The 22138-nt window shown below is 46.2% G+C and overlaps 1 protein-coding gene across 2 annotated transcripts in view; it reads right to left on the bottom strand.

The window, feature by feature from the left end:
• Positions 1 to 6126, bottom strand: part of DAXX (death domain associated protein) — a 166933-nt gene extending 160807 nt beyond the window's left edge. The window contains exon 1 of one of the 2 annotated variants that reach the window (XM_069241866.1): positions 6035 to 6126. The gene's annotated coding sequence lies outside the window, so the exon portion shown is untranslated. Of the gene's footprint in view, positions 1 to 5646; positions 5779 to 6034 lie in introns of those variants that run through there. The other variant, XM_069241864.1, reaches the window with a different exon arrangement.
• Positions 6127 to 22138: the final 16012 nt, after the last annotated feature.

Here is a 22138-nt window from a genome sequence, read left to right as displayed (position 1 = left end):
TAAACACAACCCTTCTCGGGTGAACCACTAAAGTCACCAATAAACCTGTGCTTAGCCCTCTGAAACCTTGGTGCTAGGCAGTCATGCTTAACTTAAAGGAAATGTGTAAAGCATTTATGTAGCACTCAAAGTAAAAACACAGCACCAGAAAATTCCCACACTAATTTAGAAGACAGAATATTGTAAGCAATAAACCAAAATGACAAAAATCCAATAAGTAGAACCGGCTATATTAATTTTAAATGATTTTAGTAGAATAACGCAAAAAAAAAAAAAAAAAAAATCGTCATTATCTGCTCACAGGTGAACGGAACAAAGTCAAAAGTTAAGGGAGACTCCAATAGAGCACAAGTCAGAAATAGGTACCAGGCTCATCCTATGTAAAGTTTATCTTTTAACTTAGGCCTGTCTCATGAGATTGTCAGCAGTTGTGCTCCAGGCTGGCACCGTAGAGGAGCTGGTCGACAGCAGGTTGCTGAAATTCTATGCCTCAGACAGAACACTGCACTGACGTAGGACCGCAACAAGGTTGTTGTCCACATGAAGAGTCAGTCGATGACTAGAGCTTTGAGTTGCTGGGAAACATGGGGCGGTCGTTCTCAATGCAAAGAGCTCCATGCATGTGAAGTCCTAGGTTTGTACCCAGTAAGGATTTCCACACTGGCCTCCATGAAGTCTGCTAGCATTCGTAGGGAGACCAGGGACTGTTCTTTTCTAGGCAAAGACCTCGGAGCCTCTGGATTTTCACCTGGAGTCCAGTTTAAGGTCGGAGGAGCATACTCCATTTGTAGCCCAGGGTCCAGGACCTGAAGGGATGCCTTTTGGGGTTTAGGGCTCACTCATGCAGAGGCCAGCAGCACATCTCAGGAGGGTCCAGTAGGTACCCATCAGCTGGGTAGTTCCAGAGAAAGGCCTCTGGAAGCTTTTTGTATCTCTCCAGCTTAAACAGAAGTTCAGTCAACTGACTCTTGGAGTCACTTCTGAGTTCCTTGGTTGGAACCAGGCAGTTTCAGTTTTTCTTCAGGCCTCGAGCAGCAGGACAGTCCCTCTTCTGAACCTCTGCATGTCAAGCATTGTCCCATGAGAGGTTCCGAGGGTGCTAGTTTTATACCCAGTGCCAGCCTTTAGAAGGGGATCACCCCCTTTGTTGTAACAAACTGGTTCCAGACAGTTTTTACCTTTCCCCTTGGACTGGTTTCAGCATAGCTAGTGAAACAAAGAGCTGGCAGGTCAAGGGGAGAGCTACATTTAATAGTGAAAGGGCAAGCACTTTCTAAAGTCTACAGCCTTCAAGTTACCCCTCAGCGTTTAGGAAAGGGGTGAGAACAACCCCTAGGCCATCATGCTCAGGAAAAGAAAATCGCCCCAACACACAAGGCCCTTTGTGGACTGTTTGGGGGGGGGTACATATCACACCACAGGAGAGCCATTAACAGTCATGTGACCCTGGACATTAGCAGAAAGACAAAATTGATTTAAGGAAAAAGTGCCACCTTTCTAACTAAAAGTGTTTCTTTTTCCAAAATGGTAATTTAAAAATCAGACTTTGCCATTAAAAAGGTTTTAAAATTACAATTCAAATGAGTGGAATAAGTATTTCTCTAGCTGTTCCTAAAATGAAGTTAACACTTATTAAATCATTAAATATAATAATACGGCAACCTGTTAGTCTATGAGAGGCTAGCCTTGCAAAAGTGAAAATTAAAATAATTATGGGAGTTTTTCACTGCCAGGACATGTAAATCTTAAGTGCACATGTCCTACTTTTCAAATACAATGCACTTTGCCCTAGTAGCCTTTAAGGCCTACCTAAGGGGTGATATATAAGTATCAAAAAGGAAAAGTTTAGGCCTGGGGAACAACTTTATATTGCCAAGTCGAAATGGAGGGCTTTAGACATTTTACAGGGCTACTCTTAGTATGTGGTAAAATGAGGGCTGCAGGCCCACTATCAGCATGTAACTTACAGGTCTTGAAACACGTAGAGGTAGGACAATTTTACCATGCTTGGAAAGGAGAGCATTAGCACCTTACCACGGTTAGGAATAAAGGGGACAGTCGAAAGCCAATAAAAACGGGTCCAGCAAAAAAAAAAAAAAAAAAAAACTGGGAGGAAAACTATGGAAAACATGGTCACTTACAACAGGAACTTCTTCAATGAAAAGGCAGTTGTCCCAGTAAGAAGTACCAAAGGACTACCTATGACTATTACCAAGTGGCGAACTTCCCTTCGGTGGAAAGAGAGCACAGGGCCCATTAGTCGTTCTCCAATGGCTAACAATGCCATCATGATCTCAAGCACAGATTAAAGTAAAATCCAATACACAACAAGTTGCTAATTTAATCACTTTTGTAAATCGCAAGACAAGCCCCAGTGAGATCACTTTAGAGCACTGGGAGCTGAAACTGATGTAGCGATCCTGACAGCGGTTGATTGTCTCAGAGATGGTTCATTAACCTCTTAAAATATATGTCTAAGAGAACACAGTATGGGGTCAAGCCAACACCTTGTAGATACTAAAATTGTCACAGGTGCAGAGGCTCTTGAAGTAGTGCATGCTGTCAAACACAGAACAGTTGTCCTCTACTAGTCACGTTCATTGATACTCCAAAAGCATCCTTGAAGAGAGTGGTCCTGAAATTTTAAGGCTGAGTCAATGTTGTTCTAAAGGTGGAGATGCAGGAAACTGAGTGGGGTACCTCATTAACCGTTTTATTCCAGTGGACTGGCACTAATCTGAGATTCCTCTTGAATTTGAAGAATGTGTGTCTCAAAATGATCAAGTTTTTTTGTACACTGGCAGGCACGGAGTGACTTCAAGGCGGAGGTAACGCTTATGATTTTGAAAATGTAAATAAGTTCTAACTGCAAATTGTAGACTATCTGCAATGTTTTGATCAGTGCACTATAACGTCCAACCTACAGGAGGCTCTCACCATGCAACCTCAAAGGGACATGGGAAGCTGGTTAGTGCATGATAGTGGGTGCTCTCTCCAGAGCAAAGAAAAATTAAAGTTTGTACTTTAGACCACAACACTGCACTGGTGCGCAGGAAAATTGACAAACCCTGTCAAAAAGGTCTCCCATGTGTTTTACATCAGTGTTATAGGAATTGTGAGTTAACCCAGCAGGTGTGGCTAGGAAAAGCAGAGAAATGTGAGGCTCACTCCTACAATGCAGACCTCTGTTTTCCCCCATTCTAGCGAACTATTTCCATAACCCAACGTCAATTCATGCACAAGATATTTGTAAGTGGTTCTTTGGATCCCGGAGCCTTATCCTGGATGTGTGTGTGTGTGTTTTCAACATGTATGTGAATTAAAGGTGGTACAGTTTGATAGCCTGTCAATACGGAGCAATAAAACATGTAAAAGGAGGAGGTAAGAGCAACTAAGTTATCTCACAAGACAATCTTTTCCAGCCAAACAAATCTAGATTTATTTCATTTCGCCTTAGATGGCTGAGGTGTCAGAAAGACAATCACTAACAGGTCTTCCATTCAGGGCAGTCAGAAGGTCTTCACCTTTGTTTAACAAAATCCGCACCTCTAAACATCTACAGCAATATAAAGACTAGTCTTCTGTTGTTGTTTAGGTATAACCAAGGTTGTTTTTAACTTCCCTCCTACCGATTTTTGATAGGAAATGGTAGATTAGACAATGTTCGTTACTGAAGGAGGGCCTTATTACATGCACATGAGTAATCAGACAGAGAAGTACAGACCCCGCAGTGATTTATCATGTATTTGGTGGTAAAACCCCGGGCGCACCAAGCAGATTTTGCTGCATCTACCACTAGCAACATGTTCACTGACCTCAAAATTCTAAGAAATGTTAGGGGTAAGGTCAAGAGGAAACAAGGAATGCTTGTGTGTTCTAGATAGTCGCCTGTTGAATCATGAAGAACTTCAATTTGAAATACAAGTATTAATTAGTACAGTGTTAATATGATGCAGTGGGTGTACTTTACACACTCTGGGTCAGAACGTTTTTTGAAAGCTTTATTTAATTCACTTGTTTGCTTTAAAGTATTCATATGAGTGGGACAGTAGTAACTCTTGGCTTGCATAACAGCTCTCTAATAACCCCTCATGTGAGAAAGAGTGGCAGGCCTATGATTTGTGGCAGAGATCCCATCAATAGCCCAGTAAAAATCATCACCACTATTTTTGCCACAGGTCACACAACGGCATCAGTCCAGTGACCACCATGACGTTAGGTATCTATCAGAAGTTCTACCACAACAGCCCATACAAACACCACCATCAGTTGCCATCATTGCCCCAAGCCCTGAATAAAGCCAAAGTGATCAGAAACAATGAGTCAAGGGACGTAGATCAGTTGGGCGTGACATGGAACTGCTCTGGGGCCACCAAGAGGATCATTAAGCTGGTCCTGGTTCCAATTAAATTCACGCAGAGGAAAGTACAGATCTCTCTGTAAACCAAATTTCACACATGGAAAAGGCCGTTGCAGAAAGCTAAGAAGCCACATCATTCTAGGCTATCATGGCTAGGTATGAAATGTGCTAGTATCCATGATTGGTGTAAGATTTGATAACTCTGGAGTGCAGCACAATCATGAAGAGGGACGTTACTGTGGGTGGTACAAGCATGTACGGTTGGTGGAGAGAGCAGTGTTTGTATCTACTGATGAGGATGTTATTATGCACCATACGGAGTACTGATATCTAAGGCTGAAGAACTGTGCTTTGTTTGTTTAGGCAGAAGATATGGTCTAACAGGTAAAACTGTTGACTTCGGGACTTGGGACCCAGGTTCAAATCCAACCTCGGCGCTTGTCGCCACATGCATATGTGTAATGGATATTTAATGTAAACAATCTTGTAGTTTTCCACGCCCTCAAGCTCCGTGGCTTCCTAGCCAGGATTGCGCTCTATAAATACACATACATACACAGCATGGAGATTGGAAGGCCTTTATACCAACAGAAACGGGTGTTACTTTTCACACTTAGACTGGGAGGTGAAACTGGCATATTGCTACAGATGGAGCTTTCATTACATAAGTCTGGGGAGGGAGTTCACTTTGGGGAGCCAGGAGAGGTTATAGTTCCAGAAAGGAGCTTTAACATCCGCAGTTGGGGGGGATGAATATCTATATCTGGGGTGGATGAGTGTTAATATGTTGACACTGGAGGGTGGGCAGTATCAATGGCTACAGAAAGGGAGGGGGTTATGTCTATAGATGGGGCAGTTGTCTGTCGCTGGAGGTGTCGCCGGGCGGCGGGGGGTGCGGGAGTGATAGAGCCGCCCAGTGCAGGGGAGGAAGTTCTAGGGTGCAGAAGAGGTGACTGTTCAAGTCTGCAGGGGGCGGGGGCTGCGGTCCTCAGCGGGGCCTCGGGAGGGATACTTGTCTGTGCCGGAGGAGGCGGTGTGGACATTCTGAAGGCGGAGGAAATCCAGGGGCAGTGCTGCTGGTGTGCCTCGCGGCCCCGATGCCCGGGAGGGGGCTTGGGTGACCGTGGCTGGGGGCGAGGGCTGGTTCTCCCCCCTGACCTCTTCCTCCCAAACCCTCCGTTTCCACCCCGTGCTCTAGGGCGCCCCTCGGGCCCTGCCCCGGCGCGGCATCGCGCGTGCCCCCGCACCGCCCCCCAGATCCACCCACCCACCCCCCGCCTTCTCACCCGTCCCCGCTCTTTCTCCCGTCCGTCGCCTCTTCTTCTACGACATCAGCGAGCGGAGAAACGGCCAAGTGCCCTCTGCGCCTGCGCGGAAGTGCGTGCGCCCGCCTTACGTCACAGAGTGGCTGGGCTGTACGGCAAACACGCGCCGGGCGCCGCCATCGACCCGTACGGACAGCTGCGCTGCGCATGCGCCTCCGGGTCCATTTATTTGGACAGAGGGGGAGTCCAACGCGTGGCCTGCGAAGCCTTTGTACTTGAACGGGCGAGGGTTCACCGAGGCAGCGCACAGAACACGCCTAGGTGTGAGGAGGGCGCCGGGCTGGCCTGCTGTCATCTACGTCACTGCCATCTACGCACAATTAAGCAACAAAAAGACGCTAGCTCGTACGTCACGCGCAGGGTGGACGCCTCGGAAGGAGCGCGCCAACTGTTGCCGCTCTTCCTCCCCGCGGGCTCCTCTTCCTCCTCTGTTAGCCTGTCCCGTCAGTGGGCGGCGCCCGACGTCACAGTGTTGGTGCCGCGTGTTCCCTACAGAGTGCCCCTGGGGCACTGCGGGGTGCGCAGCAAGGCGAGAATACCAGAGTACATTTGAAATATTCTAGGCGCCAAGTTTCTAGAAGTGGCCTCCAGTGTCAAAGTCCATTGGCTTTGTAATTCAAATTTTTGGCTATTTTCTGCCTTTATTTGCTTAAGGCTTTCCAAGTTCAGTTCATCCCCCCTCCCTTTGCCTAGACTGCGGTTACTGTAGTGTTTCCCAAACTTGCTTTCATCAGGAAACATGTCTCTGAATCTTGTTATCATCTTATCACACTTGCTATATACACATTGAAAGACAAAGGTCAAAAGTCAGGCTCTTTCTTCCAGGGAGCTTGGTGTTTAGTTTTTTCCCCTTGCTTTTAAGTGAGAGAATTTATGTGACAATCCTGCTGAATACCCATGTAAGAGAAAACAAATGTTCGTTCTTTTCTAGCACACCTAAAAAAAAAAAAAAGCATTGGCAAAGCCAATAGGTTTTGCCTATGCAAATTCTTTGTCAATGTTTTTAGATATGTTGCACAGCAGCAATTGCACTGCTGTTTAACATGGCTGAAAGTAAAGAAAATAAAAGCATTATGACGCTATGATTTTCTTTACTTTAACCCAAAGTGTCTAAGTAATTTGCCCAGGATCACAACATATTAAGCTCACCCCAAGGCTCGAATCTCGGTCCCAAGTTCGAGAATTGCCAGCTCTGGCTGCAACGCCACATACTAATTTCTTAACAAGCATTCAAGCATGTACTCTTTACTGCGGTTGTAGCAAACAGATGTGAACAAAACAATGCCTCGCTATGGTTTGGGAAGAGGTTTTAAGGAAGACAGTATACTTCTGGAAACATTTATCCATCCTCCAAAGGGGCAGACATGTAGCCAAGGATCAGGAGCCATTGCTAGATCTTGTCAAGCCATGCCTCCACATGCAAGTAACCAATACACCCAACGTGGAGGTGTATGTGGAAAGTGAGTGAGGGGAGAGGGGGAATTAAATTGTCTCAGCTGGCAACCCGAGGCAATGCAGTCTAGAAATGGCCTTTGGGTGACAACATTTTACTTAAAACATATTTGCCTTGTGAAGACATCAGCGCCACAATCAACATTTCTTGCAAGGGGGAAGTAATGAAGAGCCCCTGAGTTCCCAGAACAGACAGCTGCTCAAGAAGGCAAAATGGAAAAAAATACAGTATAGCCCAGCACTGGAATAAAAAGGAAGGTACATGAGAAGAAAGGGGAATGGTTCTAGGTGTGGCTGAAATGGCAATAGATAACGGGCAGCCCCTGCCATACGTTTTGGCAGACAAAATTGCACTGGAATTGATTGAAGATAGGTTTGTTAGTAAATTGCTGATCATGTATGCCACTGCATAGCTTAAAGTTGACTTTGTAGAGAACACCCATTATACATCCTCCATCTAAGCATAAGGTGGAAGAGGAGAGTACAGAGTTATACCAGTTTGATCTCTGTGTACGAAGTTTTAACTCTGAACCAACCAGCACACCTCAGTGTACGATTTTACAATGTGGGACGATTGTGTTCTGACTAAAACTCATACGTTGAAATAGTCCAAATGATGTGGATTAACAACCACCTGGGTGGTCTCTCCCACTGTAGTTGGTAGTAAACTCAAGCAGCCTGGCAGAACAAGAACTTGCACTGGAATGTACTGATTACAAGTGTGGCAGTCCTCGGGCCATCGCAGTAGTTGCGGTCTGACTGCCACATTACGAGGTTGGCAGGCAGCCTTGCTAACCTACCGAGGTCTTCACCGGGATCTTCCATCCTGACGGGCTAACAGTTGAGGAGGTTGGAACCAGCAAGAGCACCGCTGAAGTCAGCCCCGCCCTGCTGATTACAATCTGGTTCTCCGCCATCCTATTCATGGCGGTTTCACCTCCATGAAAAGACTGACAGAAAACAGGTGCAGGGAGCCACGGGGGAGCCCCTGCACTGCCCATGCAGTTGGCATGAGCAGTGCAGGTGTCCCCCCTGTCCAGCACTCTCACAATGCTCATAAAACAGCTAAGACCACAGCACTCAAAGCACAGATATTTACAAACACAACAACGAATTCTGATGCCAGGAGTCCATTTGTGAATACTACAGTAATCTTCTTTGTGTTCCAGTAATTTATTTGGATCAACAAATGCTCTGTATAGTCGGTTAAGTCATAGGCAACATATAGTAATAGCCTTTGGAATATATATGTATTCATACACAGCCAACACGTGTTTCGTCACACAGTGACTTTTTCACAGATAGCAGATGTCCGACTAGATATATGGTGTGAAAGAACTGTGTCCAAGTTTGGAGAGCGAGGATGTTTGATGTATGGCTATTTCAAAACAATTGTAACCTTTGGTATGTATCATCCGTGTGTAATAGAAAGAGTCATGAAAGATAAAGAAGTTATGGGACCATGGTAAGTCCTGCGGAGCTGTTCTACATGTATCCGTTGGTCCGCAAAATTTACGTAGCAGTGCTCTCTGTCTGCTGTGAAGACAGCATTGTGAGGGTTCTGGTGCCCGCTGTGGACGGCAGCATTGCCACCGGCTCGATTATGAGCCAGTGACAATGCTGCCACCACTTTACCACTAGGCCGACGGGCTGAAACCTTGGTTCTGCCTGTCAGCCCAGCGGGAAAGCCATAATGGGCCCGACGGGGAGGTAGCCAGTATGGTGGCAACCTCCTTGTTGGAAGTTTCGCAGACGGGTTGACCCGTCCGCCAAACTCCTAATCAGGCCCTTAATTTGAACTTGGTGTACCACCAGCTACAATTCAGTGAAGTGTCACTACATAACAACCTTCTCTACCCATGCTGACTGTTAGGAATGGGGTCTGTAGCTGGCACTGGTTTGCTCCCTGACCAAGTAGGGACCCTCACTTTAGTCAGGGTAAGGGAGCCTCACAGCTATGATAACCCCCACTCACCCCCTTTGGTAGCTTGGTACAAGCAGTCAGGCTTATCTCAGAGGCAATGTGTAAAGTATTGGTACATACACACAGTAACACATTGAAAACACTACTAAAGGACTCCACACCAGTTTAAGAATTAGCCAATATTTATTTGATTAAAACGAGAGCAAAACAACAAAAATCCAACCTACACAAGCAAAGTTAAGAATTTTTAAAGATTAAATCTCAGTAAAGCGCTCAGAAACACAATAGCTCCAAATGGGGCTATCATGACGTCATTGACGGACTCGTTCACAACAGTCCGCCGCCACTCGCAAGGGAGTGAGGGTTGTCAGTGTGTCGCACGGATCCCAGACACAGTACCTTCGGAACAATGAGGAAGCAAAGACATTGCACAGAGTCAGGGAGGTGAGACATCACTGGAGGCGGTGCAGCATTGGTTCCTTACAGCTATCAGGGAGGTGAAGTGTCGGTTTGTTACTGCCAGGCAGAGGAGGTGATGCATCAGTTACATCTAGTTGCAGGGGAGGTGATGCGGAGTCGGTTGTGAGGTGTCAGTTCCTTACGATCCGGTGAGGTTCACGAATCCAGCAGGTAAAGACGCAAGGCATTGACCTGGTAGTGTCGCAGTCACACCACAGAGCTATAGGTGCTGTGGCAGAGTCGGGTGTCACGGACATCGGGAACACAACACTCAGGACTCATGCTGTGGTGGGACTTCAGATGCGCTGCAGTGCCAATCTTAGTCATTTCACTCAGCGGGGACCATAGCTGTGGTGAAGGCAGCGGTGCGGAGTCAGACAGCAATACCAGTTTTGAAGTTGTTCTGAAGTCCATGTACCTGCTTTCTTCTTGGTTACACCATAATTGCCCCGGAAGTGGATTTGGCACCACCTGGCATGTCAGGACTCTCAGCAAGAGAGCCCAGGTGCTGGCAAATGAAGTCTTTGTTGTCCCTGAGACTTCTAACAATAGACAAGCTCAGTCCAAGCCTTTAGAGAACCTTGCGAAGCAGGATGTAGAAAGTAAAGTCCAGTCTTTTCATTCCCAGGATAGAAGCAGCAATCGCCAGCACAACAAAGCAACAGGCAGAGTGGCAGTCCCGCCTACGGCATCTAGCTCTTCTTCCTGGCAGAATGTCCTCAGCCCAGAAGTGTTCTTAAGTTGTGGTCTCAGAGGTCCAATTCTTATATTCATTTCTGCCCTTGAAGTAGGCAAACTTCAAAGGAAAGTCTCTGTAGTGCACAAGACCCTGCCTCTCCCTATCCTGGCCCCATACACACTCTAGGGGGTTGGAGACTGCTTTGTGTAACAACAGACACAGCCCTATTCAGGTGCAAGTGTCAGCTCCTCCCTCCATTCTTACCCAGGAAGACCCATCAGGATATACCTTAGCTCTCTTTGTGTGACTGTCTACAGTGAACTCACAAACAGCCCAACTGTGACCCTGACCCAAACATTTATTCCACAGCCAGGCACAGGCACAGAATTGTTAAGCAAGAAAATGCCCATTTTCTAAAAGTGTAATTTTCAAACTTACAATTTAAAAAACAACTTCACCAAAAGATGCTTTTTTAAATTGCGAGTTCAGAGACTCCCCAACCTCCATATCTCTATCTGCTCTCAATCGGCAATTACACTTGAAAGACATTTCTAGGGAATCCCCATATTAACCTATGGGATAGATATGCTTTGCAATAGTGAAACCCAAATTTAGCAATATTTCAATATCCGGACATGTAAAACACACCAGTACATGTCCTATCTTTTAAACACACTGCACCCTGTCCACGGGGCTGCCTTGGGTCTACCTTAGGGGTGACTTACATGTAGTAAAAGGTTTGGGCCTGGTAAGTGGGTGCACTTGCCAGGTCGAACTGACAGTTTAAAACTGCACACAGACACTGCAGTGGCAGGTCCGAGATATGTTTACAGGGCTACCGTTGTGGCCTGGGCACACATGGTACACTATACTAGGGACTTACCAGCAAATCAAATATGCCAATCATGGATAAACCAATACCATTTAGATAGATAGCACTTGCACTATAGCCCTGGTCAGCGGTGGTAAAGTGCTCAGAGTCCTAAGGCCAACAAAAATAGGTCAGAAAAAATAGGAGGAAGGCGGCAAAACGCTTGGGGATTACCCTGTAAAAAGCATAATTTCCAACACTAACCTTAGGAGTTATCGCCACCTCAACTTCAGCATCTCATTGGTGGTGGAAGTTTTCCAGAATGCAATTTGAGAAGTCCTATTGACACTTGATGACATCATGTGTTAGTGATAATATCTTAATGTATGCCCCTACCATCTCAGACCCCAAATAAAGACTAAACAACAGGCTCCAAAGGATTGCCAACATGTAGTTCTGTGGATACATCTTCTCTGGTGAAGGGATTAGGGTGGACCTTGCCAAAGTAGCAGACATTAGGAAGGCTGAACCCCAACAATCGCCTTCTGAGGTCAGCAGCTTCCTGGACTTCACCATGACATCTCTTCTCCTCATGCTCTCACTTCCTCAACCAGCGACCTCAACTACCACACTGACAGTAGTGACAACACCAACACCACTTCCCTGCTCAACAACCCCACCACAATCGGACTAAAACAACTGGTCACCTCGCCAACACATCGCAGGACACATGCTTGACACCATCTTTTCCACCAGCAACAACATCACCGTCGACAGCACCTTCACTGGACCAACCACCACTGCATCCATTTCACTATCACCTCACCGACCACCCACCTCCACACACTCTGCGCCCCAAGCAGAAAATGGAACCAGATCACTGAGGAACAGCTCTCCAACATCTTCAGCAAGTCTCCCCCACCCCTCACCGCAGACGCAAACATCTCAGCACAGAACTTCCACCAATGGATCTCCGAATGCGCCAACACCCTAGCACTACTCCGTAAGACCTCAGCCAAAAACCACCACAAGGCAAGTTGGTTCTACCCCGCACTCCAGGTGCACCTGAAGACGGCTAGAGAAAAGATGGGGGAACAGAAAGTCACAGGAAGATTTTTAGGCTTTCAAAGCGGCCACCAAATCCCACCACTACCTCATCCAAGTCACCAGGAAAGCCACCTTGCAGGACTGCATCAGCACCACCGCTCACAACATCAAAGAGCTCTTCGGCGTGGTCAAGGAGTTTGCAAACCCCTTCCCTCCCCAATCAGAAACAACAAGCACCCCTCCATTTCAAGACCTCTGCAACAGGCTAGCCAACTTCTTCCACCCGAAAATCAAAGACCTACACAACAGCTTTGGATCCCAAGACCCTCCGAGCCCTCCAACAACCCCCCCCCAGATCCATCCTATCGAACCACCACAGTCTCTACACCGCTGGATCACACTCTCCACAAATGAGACCCACACCATCATGAGCAGCATACACTCCGGAGCCCCTACAGACCCCTGTCCTCACCACATTTTCAACACGACCAACATATCCATCGCACCTGAGCTCCGACACACCCACACAGAGATCTGTCCTCACTTGAAGAAACCCATGGCTGGCCCCTTGGACGTCAAGAATTACTGCCCCATCTCTCTATTGTCTTTTCCAGCCAAGGTCATCAAAAAGGCGACCAACGCTCAGCTCCGTGTGGACAACAACATTCTCGACATCTCTCAATCAAACAAAGGTCTGTACAACCACAACATAGTGGGATCTCAGTCTCGCCTGGGGAGGGAGCTAAGTAGGGAGGGAGGAAGACAGGTGGCTGAGAGGTCTGCTTCATACAATCTCAGCAGGCAGGGCGTGAAGAGACATAGTTTTATAAAATTCAGCAGGTAGATCTACCTGTGGCAAGTGCTCTTATTGCTTCTTGGATTTCGAACAGTGTGATAGGATCATCTAGATTTGCTTGCTGGTCTGATGTGATGTGATGGAAGGCAATGATACTGTGGAGAAGAAAGAGTCAAAGTCTTGAGGGCGCACATTAGAGACTGACTGGTATAAGAGCATGTAATGGGACGTTAGTTCATCATTTATTTCACATTGGGTATAGAGTAATGTGTCGGCGGATCGCAGCGTCGTTATGGGATGTGTGGACTGTTTGTGTCGGATAAGCCACGCTAGTAACCACCCAGACCTATCGGCTGTGTGAGGACTGAGTAGGCAGAGTAATGAAGACTATGTAATCTTTCCAAAAATGAAGTGCATTTCTGCCAATTGATGTGTGTTGGTGGGGTTCTGCACCACTTGTAATCTAAAAGTGTATGTTCAATACATGAGATGTCCCTATTGAGTATTTGCTGCATGTTCCACTGCGTCTCCAAGCAATGTCCCTGTAATGTCACTTCAAATCCATCCCATTCTGTTAGTTTGGTGGAGGCCGTGTCATTGTTAAGCTCAAAATAGTTTGGAATGGCAATGTCGAGAGGCGTGGAATGGGGGGGGGGGGGGTCTTCCAAGGTAGTTGTCTGCAAGTCACAGGTAGGAATAAGAGGGGGATCTGCATCCCACACAAGTTGTAGGTACTGAGGATTGTGGTCGGAATGAGTATGGGCCAGATACTCGGAGTATAAAACGAAAGGAAGTAGTGAGGTTGTGCCAATTTGTCTGTCTATGCAGACATGTAGTTGGTGTGGTGAGGAGACAAGTGAGTACATTCTTGTGTCTGCATTACGGAAATGCCAAATGTTGACCAGCTGTCAATGTTGGAGCCAGTCATGCAATGCTTGAGCGCTGAAGGTTGCAGATGTACGAGACAGTGGCGGGAAGGAACAGTCAAGGGCAGTGTTGAGGACACAATCTAAATCTCCTCCTATGAGCCACAGCAGCCCATTCCAGCGGGACAGTGTTTCAGATAGGTTGTGAAGGTGTAAGGCCTGCTTGGAATTGGGAGCATACATCAAGCCTATAAGGATTTGATGACCATCAAGGCGGCCTTTCAAGATCACATATGGGCCTTCTGTGTCTATAACAGTGTCCTCTGCCACAAAGGGGGAGTCTAGTTTCATCACCATCAATAAGCCCCTAGCACAGGTGGAGAAATTAGTGGCAAATACTTGGCCTCACCAGTGCCTGTGTAGCTTAGTGGCTTCTGCTTGTATTGGGTGTATCTCCTGCAACAGTGCAATGTGGGTGGGGCAAAGCTACAGATAGCCTCAGCCTTGACTCAACATTGTGTGATTCTGGGAAAATCACTTAGGGCCCGTTTTAGATGTTGGCAGTTGCACCACTAAGCCGCGTCAGGCCCAAAAAGACTGTAACAATGGCTGTCTCCTGCCTGCTGTATTTAGATGTACTGCTGCTAAGCCAAAGATCACCACAACGGATTATACTCCGTCATGCCAGCTGCATCCAGTAATCGATGTGGCGGATTCTAATGCAGATGAATAGGTCCTCCATCGCCATCTTGATGGCGGCATCCCGCCAGGCTTATTTGGGTCACACAGTTTTGCTGGTGGTGGGTCAGTGGCGGGCCATGGCAGAGGGAGTCCATCGCAGAAATCGTTCAGTATAGTACTATGGCTGTGGCCATTAGATGGATGCTAGCAGCCCACACCTGTTGTAAATTGGACAACTGTGAACACCTGCAAAACAAACTACTAAACACACTCCATTTTAGACCATGATCCTTTGCCATCACACTGCAGAACAACATTTGGGTGCAGGTATTGCCACAAAGGAGACAGTTTTTTTCTGTTTTACTCTCCCTCTACATTTTCATGTTAAAACCATTATTAATTGTTTTTGCTTCATCTTTTTAGCAGGGAGTAGAGTTCCCCATTTTCAGAGGAAGAGTTGTCTGTCATGGTAGATAAAATCATAAGAGTAGAACCACAATTGTTTTGAGCACAAGTACAAAATACTTCCATAGCCCAAAACAGACAAACGTGGTCCAGAATAGTTGACATAGTGAATGCTGTAGCTAACAACCTGCACACACTGGAAGAGGTGGAATGACCTGTGGGGCAAAGTTTGTTCACTGGCCCCAAGCGTCACCTGGAGGCCCAGAAGACTGGTGTTGGTTCTCCCAGCCCCCCACTGCCACTATTTCCCTTGTAGGAGATGGTCTTGCAGATCCTACATCCTGAATGCTTGACATGAAAACCTGGAGGAGTGGAGACTGGTAAGTTTCAACTATGTATGTCTCACTAATGGAGTCCTGTGCTTCAGTTAGACGTTTAGAATGCTGCAACACCTTCAGCAAAACAGATATAGCTAATTTTGACTACACAAAATATAGGCGGTCATTCTGACCTTGGCGGGCGGCGGAGGCCGCCCGCCAAAGTCCCGCCGTCAGGTTACCGTTCCGCGGTCGAAAGACCGCGGCGGTAATTCTGACTTTCCCGCTGGGCTGGCAGGCGGTCGCCTTCAGACCGCCCGCCAGCCCAGCGGGAAAGAGGCTTCCACGATGAAGCCGGCTCGGAATCGAGCCGGCGGAGTGGAAGCTGTGCGACGGGTGCAGTTGCACCCGTCGCGTATTTCACTGTCTGCGCAGCAGACAGTGAAATACATGTAGGGGCCCTCTTACGGGGGCCCCTGCAATGCCCATGCCAGTGGCATGGGCACTGCAGGGGCCCCCAGGGGCCCCGCGACCCCCCCTACCGCCATCCGGATCCCAGCGGTCGGACCGCCGGGATCTGGATGGCGGTAGGGGGGGTCGGAATCCCCGCGGCGGTGCAGCAAGCTGCGCCGCCGTGGAGGATTCAATGGGGCGGCGGTACACTGGCGGGAGCCCGCCAGTGGTGCCGATCCAACCGCGGCTTTACCGCCGCGGTCGGAATCCCCATTGGAGCACCGCCGGCCTGTCGGCGGTGCTCCTGCGGTCCTCCGCCCTGGCGGTCTTTGACCGCCAGGGTCAGAATGACCCCCATAGTGTCATACCAATTACCAGCAGCATGGTTGAAGCTCGCCTTTTAACAATGTGCAATATGTATAGTCCAATTGTGTGTAGTTCCCCGTGGATCATCCCTTGCATTGGCTCTGCCAATTACTTTCCATCAATGTATGCTGTTGTGCTTCCAAAAACAGGTCCAAAACTACATCCATTTTCACTGTAAAGTATTGTGTTTTTAAGTAGTATTTCCTCTTAGTTACATTATATCCATATGCGTGTATATGTTTCAAATGCGTGTTCATCTCCAATATAGTCATCAAAAGTGATATGTGCAACTTACTTTTTAAACAAGTATTGTCTGAGGCTCTGTTTTTAGATCTGAAAAACAATAGTGCAATGTAATGTTCCACCGTCCTTTACTGCCATATGCACACACATTTAAAAAAACAAGTGCATTTGTCAGTCACCATGTCATTCTATGGATTAAAATGTCAGTTCTTGTGTATCACAATCATGTTGACATCTGCTCATAGCGACACAGAATTGATGAAAATGCTTATATAATTCATTGTATATTGAATCCAAGTTTTCCTAAAATGTGTTTTGGCATGCTGAATAGAAGTAGTAGCCACACACAAGTTAATTTGCACTGTCCATCTGATGACCAAATACAGTGATATTTGAAAGTTGAAGCACTTTGATTCCAATGTTTTGTTGCCTGCTAGGCCTTGGAATGGTCCCATACTCCAAGCTACTCACCACTGTGTTAGATTCAAGGTCTGCTGCATGTAACATGCAATTCTGAAATAACACTTTTGCATTTCAGGACATTTCAACAATGATAGCACTGGAGTTGTCATATGTGTTAATCAGGCTGCATGTATTAAAATAATTGAAACAAAACAAAGGCCTAACCAGTCTATCACTCTGTTTAAACTTTTCTAGGTTTGTCCATTTGTAGACAAAGACACATTAAATGATAAATTATGTATTAATTGCATATTTTCTGCAGCCTTCACAGGTCCAACAACCCTGCCCAGCGGACCCCATCAGCCAGGCAAGACACCCCCATCTGGCAGACAGCTCCAGTGAGCCAAACTCAGCCCACACCTACACCTCTCACCACAGCTGCAACAACATCTCAGCATCACAACTCCACATCCTGTGCACTGAGGAGTGCACACCAGTCCTGTGACCTCTCCCACCCCCCAGTCCTGTCTGCAGTTGAGACACCACCAACACATCCTCATGTTCTGACGGGACCAAGTGGAATGGGGCACACTGCCTCAAGGGCACAGGGTAGTAGGGGGTGGAGTTGTGGGTGGGAGTCTGTGGGCCAGCCAAGTGATGGGCCGGGTTCTAACTGAGCTCGGGCAATAAAGGAAGTTCAGAGAGAGCACATCTTAGAGCTACAGAACCACAATGAAAGAATGAGCTCCCTGGCTGGAGTGTTATTTGACATCTATCACCAAATGTGCAGGGCTTCTCCCATTCCAACTGCCCAGGTCTGTGGTCCCTCCACATCTGGTCAAAGTACACCACTACCAGCCATGACAGGGAGGTCCTGCCACATGAGGAGCCTGCTCCTACCACCCCAGTCACTGTACCTGTGCCACCCACCTCCTCCCAGGAGGGGACAGTCATCCGGATCAGCAGAAGAGGATGGCAAGGCCAACACCTCAAAGAAACGCAGAACCTAACTTCCTCCTGTGTGTGTCTATCATTCACTCTGTGGACTGCTTCATGGACACATTTACCTTTTCTGAGGAAAATTGTATTTTGGACATTGGTATCCAAACTGTTTTTGGTTCCACTACCATGTTTCCATCAACCATTAAAGACTCTTTTTGTTTATTCTTTTTTGACCCACCTTACTCTTTTTTTGTGTCATGATAATAAATGGTATGGACACAGACTACAAGATTCTTGTTGGATTATTTGTGGCCTTTCATTTGTCATGTCCATCTTCCACCATCATCTTCTCAGATCGTTTGAACATTCATTTGCAAACAAATGTTGAAATGACAAATAGGTAAAGTGTTACCCAATTCATTTAAAGAAAACAAACTCAGAATGTATTTGGAACATACGTATGTTGGTAACAAGTACTTGTAGAAATGAAATCTAGGTTTAAATACTAGGCCTAACCCCAACAGTCCTTGCCTTTCAGGGCTATACCCTCCACGACCTTGACACCATGGAGAAAAGGGATTATGCGGTGATATAAAATAAAATAGACAAACTATCACTGATGCACAACCTCAGTTGGAGCCATACATCCTGATCTCACAAGAGGAATCCTAGATCAATAACACCAATAGTCTACATCATGGCAGAAACAATATTTGAGGCCACATGACTATTACAGGACACTGTGGCAGTATCTGGTGCAATGACACATTCGCCAATCAATCAGTGTTGTGCTAACAAAAAGTTAAACCACCTCTGAGGAAACACATCAACAGCTAACTCCACTGTCCAAAAATTGAAGATTTAGCTATTGTGAAGGAAGAAAAGTATGCTAGGGCTTTACATACATGTGGTTTGAGCAAGTCAAGTGACATGTATTGCCTTGATGGCAGCGTCACACAGAAAACAGGTCTAATACAATCTTCGGAACTTCCAAACTATCAGAGTGCAAGTTATCTCTGGAAAGGATTTGTCCATCCCAAGTGGGTGTCTGTCCCAGGATTAACACATATCCACTTTGTACTTCCAAACAGCAAATGTCACAACGTTGAAACATCTAAATCAGTCGTCTCCAAACTTTTTAATGCAGCGCCACCCCCAGTTGAAAAATAAAAATCATTGGGGCCCCCCTCAGAATGTTTCACAATTATTTTATAAAGATGACAATGTTGAAATATGTCTAGACATATTTAAACATTGCAGTTAAGTACTGTTACCTTTTTAAAAATTCAATAACATGCTTCTGAATAAAACAAAGGCCTGCTATCTGTATAATGCTTCTTTTGGCCAGTGTCTGGCACCCCCCCCCCGGATCACTTGGGGCCCCCCTAAGGGGGCGGGCCCCCCAGTTTGAAGACCTCTGATCTAAATGAAGATGACATGGTGAAGGACCCTGAAACAGAATAACAAGGGGAAATTATTTTTTACTATATAATAAATCAAACTCAATTAACAAGTCATGAGGACACACATACGTAGGACAAGCACAGTTAATCTCCGTCAATGCCCACAGTAGTCAATGTAGGAAAACTCTGATCCACTAACATCTTTGCCTTGAATTTTCCTGCACTGACCATTGCTAACAAATTACCGTAGCAGACAGATATGTTCCTTATGTCACAAGTTGTACTGACATTGGAAGTTACCATTTGTAAATGTAAACTTACACTCCGGTAACAATCACATCTTGACGAGGGTCAATTCATTTTTCACCAGTGTCACCTTCATTGGGCATTTCAACATCCTCACATGGTGGCTGATCATGGTCCCCATCCTCTGCAATTACAGGGATGTTCCTTCACCGGGCGATGTTATGGATACTGCAGCAGGCAACCTTGATGTGGCACACCTCATCAGGTGAGTAGAGGAAGGCTCCACCGGTCTTGTCCAGCCACCTAAACCTAGCCTTGAGGAGCCCGAAAGCCCACTCCACTGGCCTCAGTGTTCTTCCATGGGCCTCACTGAAGCGGACTTTCCCTGGCATTGTTGGATTTCTCAGCTGTGCCAATAACCAGGGACGGTTAGTATGCACAGTCTCCTAAATGGAAGCAACACATAGAGGTCAATTACTGCTCTCAAGGGGCAGAACATGTGAAGGTTTACTCGCATATCAAGCCATTGTCCCTTCTTGAACTAGGATTCAGGCAAAAGATTGTCAAATCATTTTGTACCTAATAACAAGCCAGGCCCTCACCGGTCCAAGTTGTGAAATTTACATGGGTACGTGGTTGTTCCGTAGGATGAATGAATCATGTGTTGACCAAGGAAAGCAGGCACACACACTTAAGATGTATAATTCTGTTAAGCAGACAACTTGCACATTGATGGAATGGAAGTTCTTCCGATTGCGGTAGACCTGTTCATTTGAGTGTGGTAGCACCAAGGCAATAAGCGTGGTAGTCCAACCAAACCATAAAGCTCTCGCTTCACCGTGACCAAATCCTGTGGACATGGGAATTGGTTGTAACTGTTGATGTGTTTCATCAAGGAAGCAAGGACTTCCTGTAGCACACCTCTGAAAGTTGGCTGGGACATGCCTCCCCAATACTACCACAGTGTATTGAAAAGTGCCAATGGCAACAAAATGCAGTACTACTTGCATTTTTACTATTGGTGTCATTGCTGTTGGATTCATATTGTGAGGGAGGAGATCAGACTCCAACTGCTGACACAAATTCAGGATAGTTTGCCTATTTAGTCAAAATTGTTTGATGACATCACTTTCCTCCATGGTGGCAAGGTCTGGAACAGCTGAGGCTGTCTCCTCCTACCCATGGCTGGGGTTCAGATGTCTGTATGTATGGGAAAAAGATCAGCAGAAATGGTCACACGATACTTTTGATGACAACACACATCTGACTTCTTGGTAATAGTAGAAATGTCATTGCCTAAAACATGTACACACAGCAACATCTAATTTTTGGAAAAGTATTCACAATTTTTAAAATGTATTATTTTCCATTATGTGCAAATAATACATTTAAAATGCACATCATTTAAAAAAAAAAGTTTCCTACAACTATACAGTCAAAGAAGGTAGTACTTCCCCCCGCAGCACTTTCGGTGTCAAACACAGTCACGGTTGACGTTGTATTGTGTTATATCTTGCCAAGAAAAGCGTCATTCATCTTTGACATTTAGAAATACACTAGCCTCCATTTTGAGTGCTGGTGACGCACTAATAATTGCTTCACACCCTAAAATGGAGGCTGTCTGACCTTGCCATCAGGACATTGGCTACTCGACAGCGGAAGTTGACCACGTAATAGGTTGTAACTTCCCTGACAGGTTCTGCCATAGGCTAACGTGTGTGATGGCAACACATGAAAGCCAATGGCTGTGTCCATCTTTGCCACAGATCGCATCTGCTGTGTACTTGAACGCCGCGTTGTGAAACAACACTCACGTGCCTCCGCACACTGCAGCCATCAAGACCTTCTTGTTTTTTTGCTGCTATTACCAACCTCTGGAAGCCATGATGCTGGGCAAAACAAGTGACAGGGCCCCTGCGTTCAGCACAGAGGAGCTGGAGCTCCTTGCCAGGGAGGTTCTGTCCCTGTACAGCCAACTCTATGGAACCCCAGAGGAACGTGTACATGTCTGATTGGGGAATGTTTGACTGAGTAACCTCTTCCTTTCTGATACACAAGCTATTTTGTTCGTTTTTTGTAATTGGGGTAGTGCTGTGATTGGAGCTGACAGAATAATGTAGTTGGAACAGATTGGTTTTTGTCGTCTGAAATGTTCGTGCATGGCAATTTTAAGTCACCTGAAAGTTGAAGTTGTATTGTGTATCCATGTAACACACAAATCCTATTTCATCACACAAACAGCAGGCCACTGAATACCAGTGGCCGGTACACAGTGTACCAGTAGCATGACTGACATCCAGCCAATGTTGAAATTATGTTGAGTTAAAAATGAAGAGGGTCTGGAGTTGTCTGATGCTGTACTGTCACGTGGGATTCCAGCACATAATGTTTATTAGGTTGCTCTGTATGGTTTAAACCTATGTGCAGAGAGTTCAGATGACACTGGCTCAATCATCCATCCCAGTCTGTCTCATTTCAACACACACTTGTTCACACAAACCACAAATCCCTGCTCTCACTGACACACACAGCAGCCCTTCTATCTTGCCCTTAGTCACTATATGTGATGCAGACCATGGATTTTGACTCTTGGGAGTTTAAGCGGAAGAAACTGTATCTTTGAGTGTGATTATGTGCAAGGATTGTACAGGTGGTTTGGCCTTTTGTAGCTCACAATGATTGTGAGTAATCAGGGTTGCTCTCACAACAGGGCAGTTTGCATAGCCCTGGCCAAGATGAGGTTGTAGGCCTGATAATGTAACAAGAGAAGCTAGAAAGTATTGATGGTGCACATGAGATCACTGCAAACCAGTATTTTCGATCTGCCTGTAACATTTTGCTGGGAAAAAAATCTAATAACCGTTTGGTGCATGTACTTAAGAATATCCAAAGTATAATGTCACAGCAGTACTGCCAAACAGAAATACTGAATTTTCTTTTCTTTTATGTCATCCACACAGG

Source organism: Pleurodeles waltl, chromosome 6 (genome assembly GCF_031143425.1).
Source record: "Pleurodeles waltl isolate 20211129_DDA chromosome 6, aPleWal1.hap1.20221129, whole genome shotgun sequence".
Taxonomy (NCBI): Eukaryota; Metazoa; Chordata; class Amphibia; order Caudata; family Salamandridae; genus Pleurodeles; species Pleurodeles waltl.
Note: the sequence above shows the minus strand (reverse complement) of the source record. Positions and strands in the feature narration are given on the sequence as shown.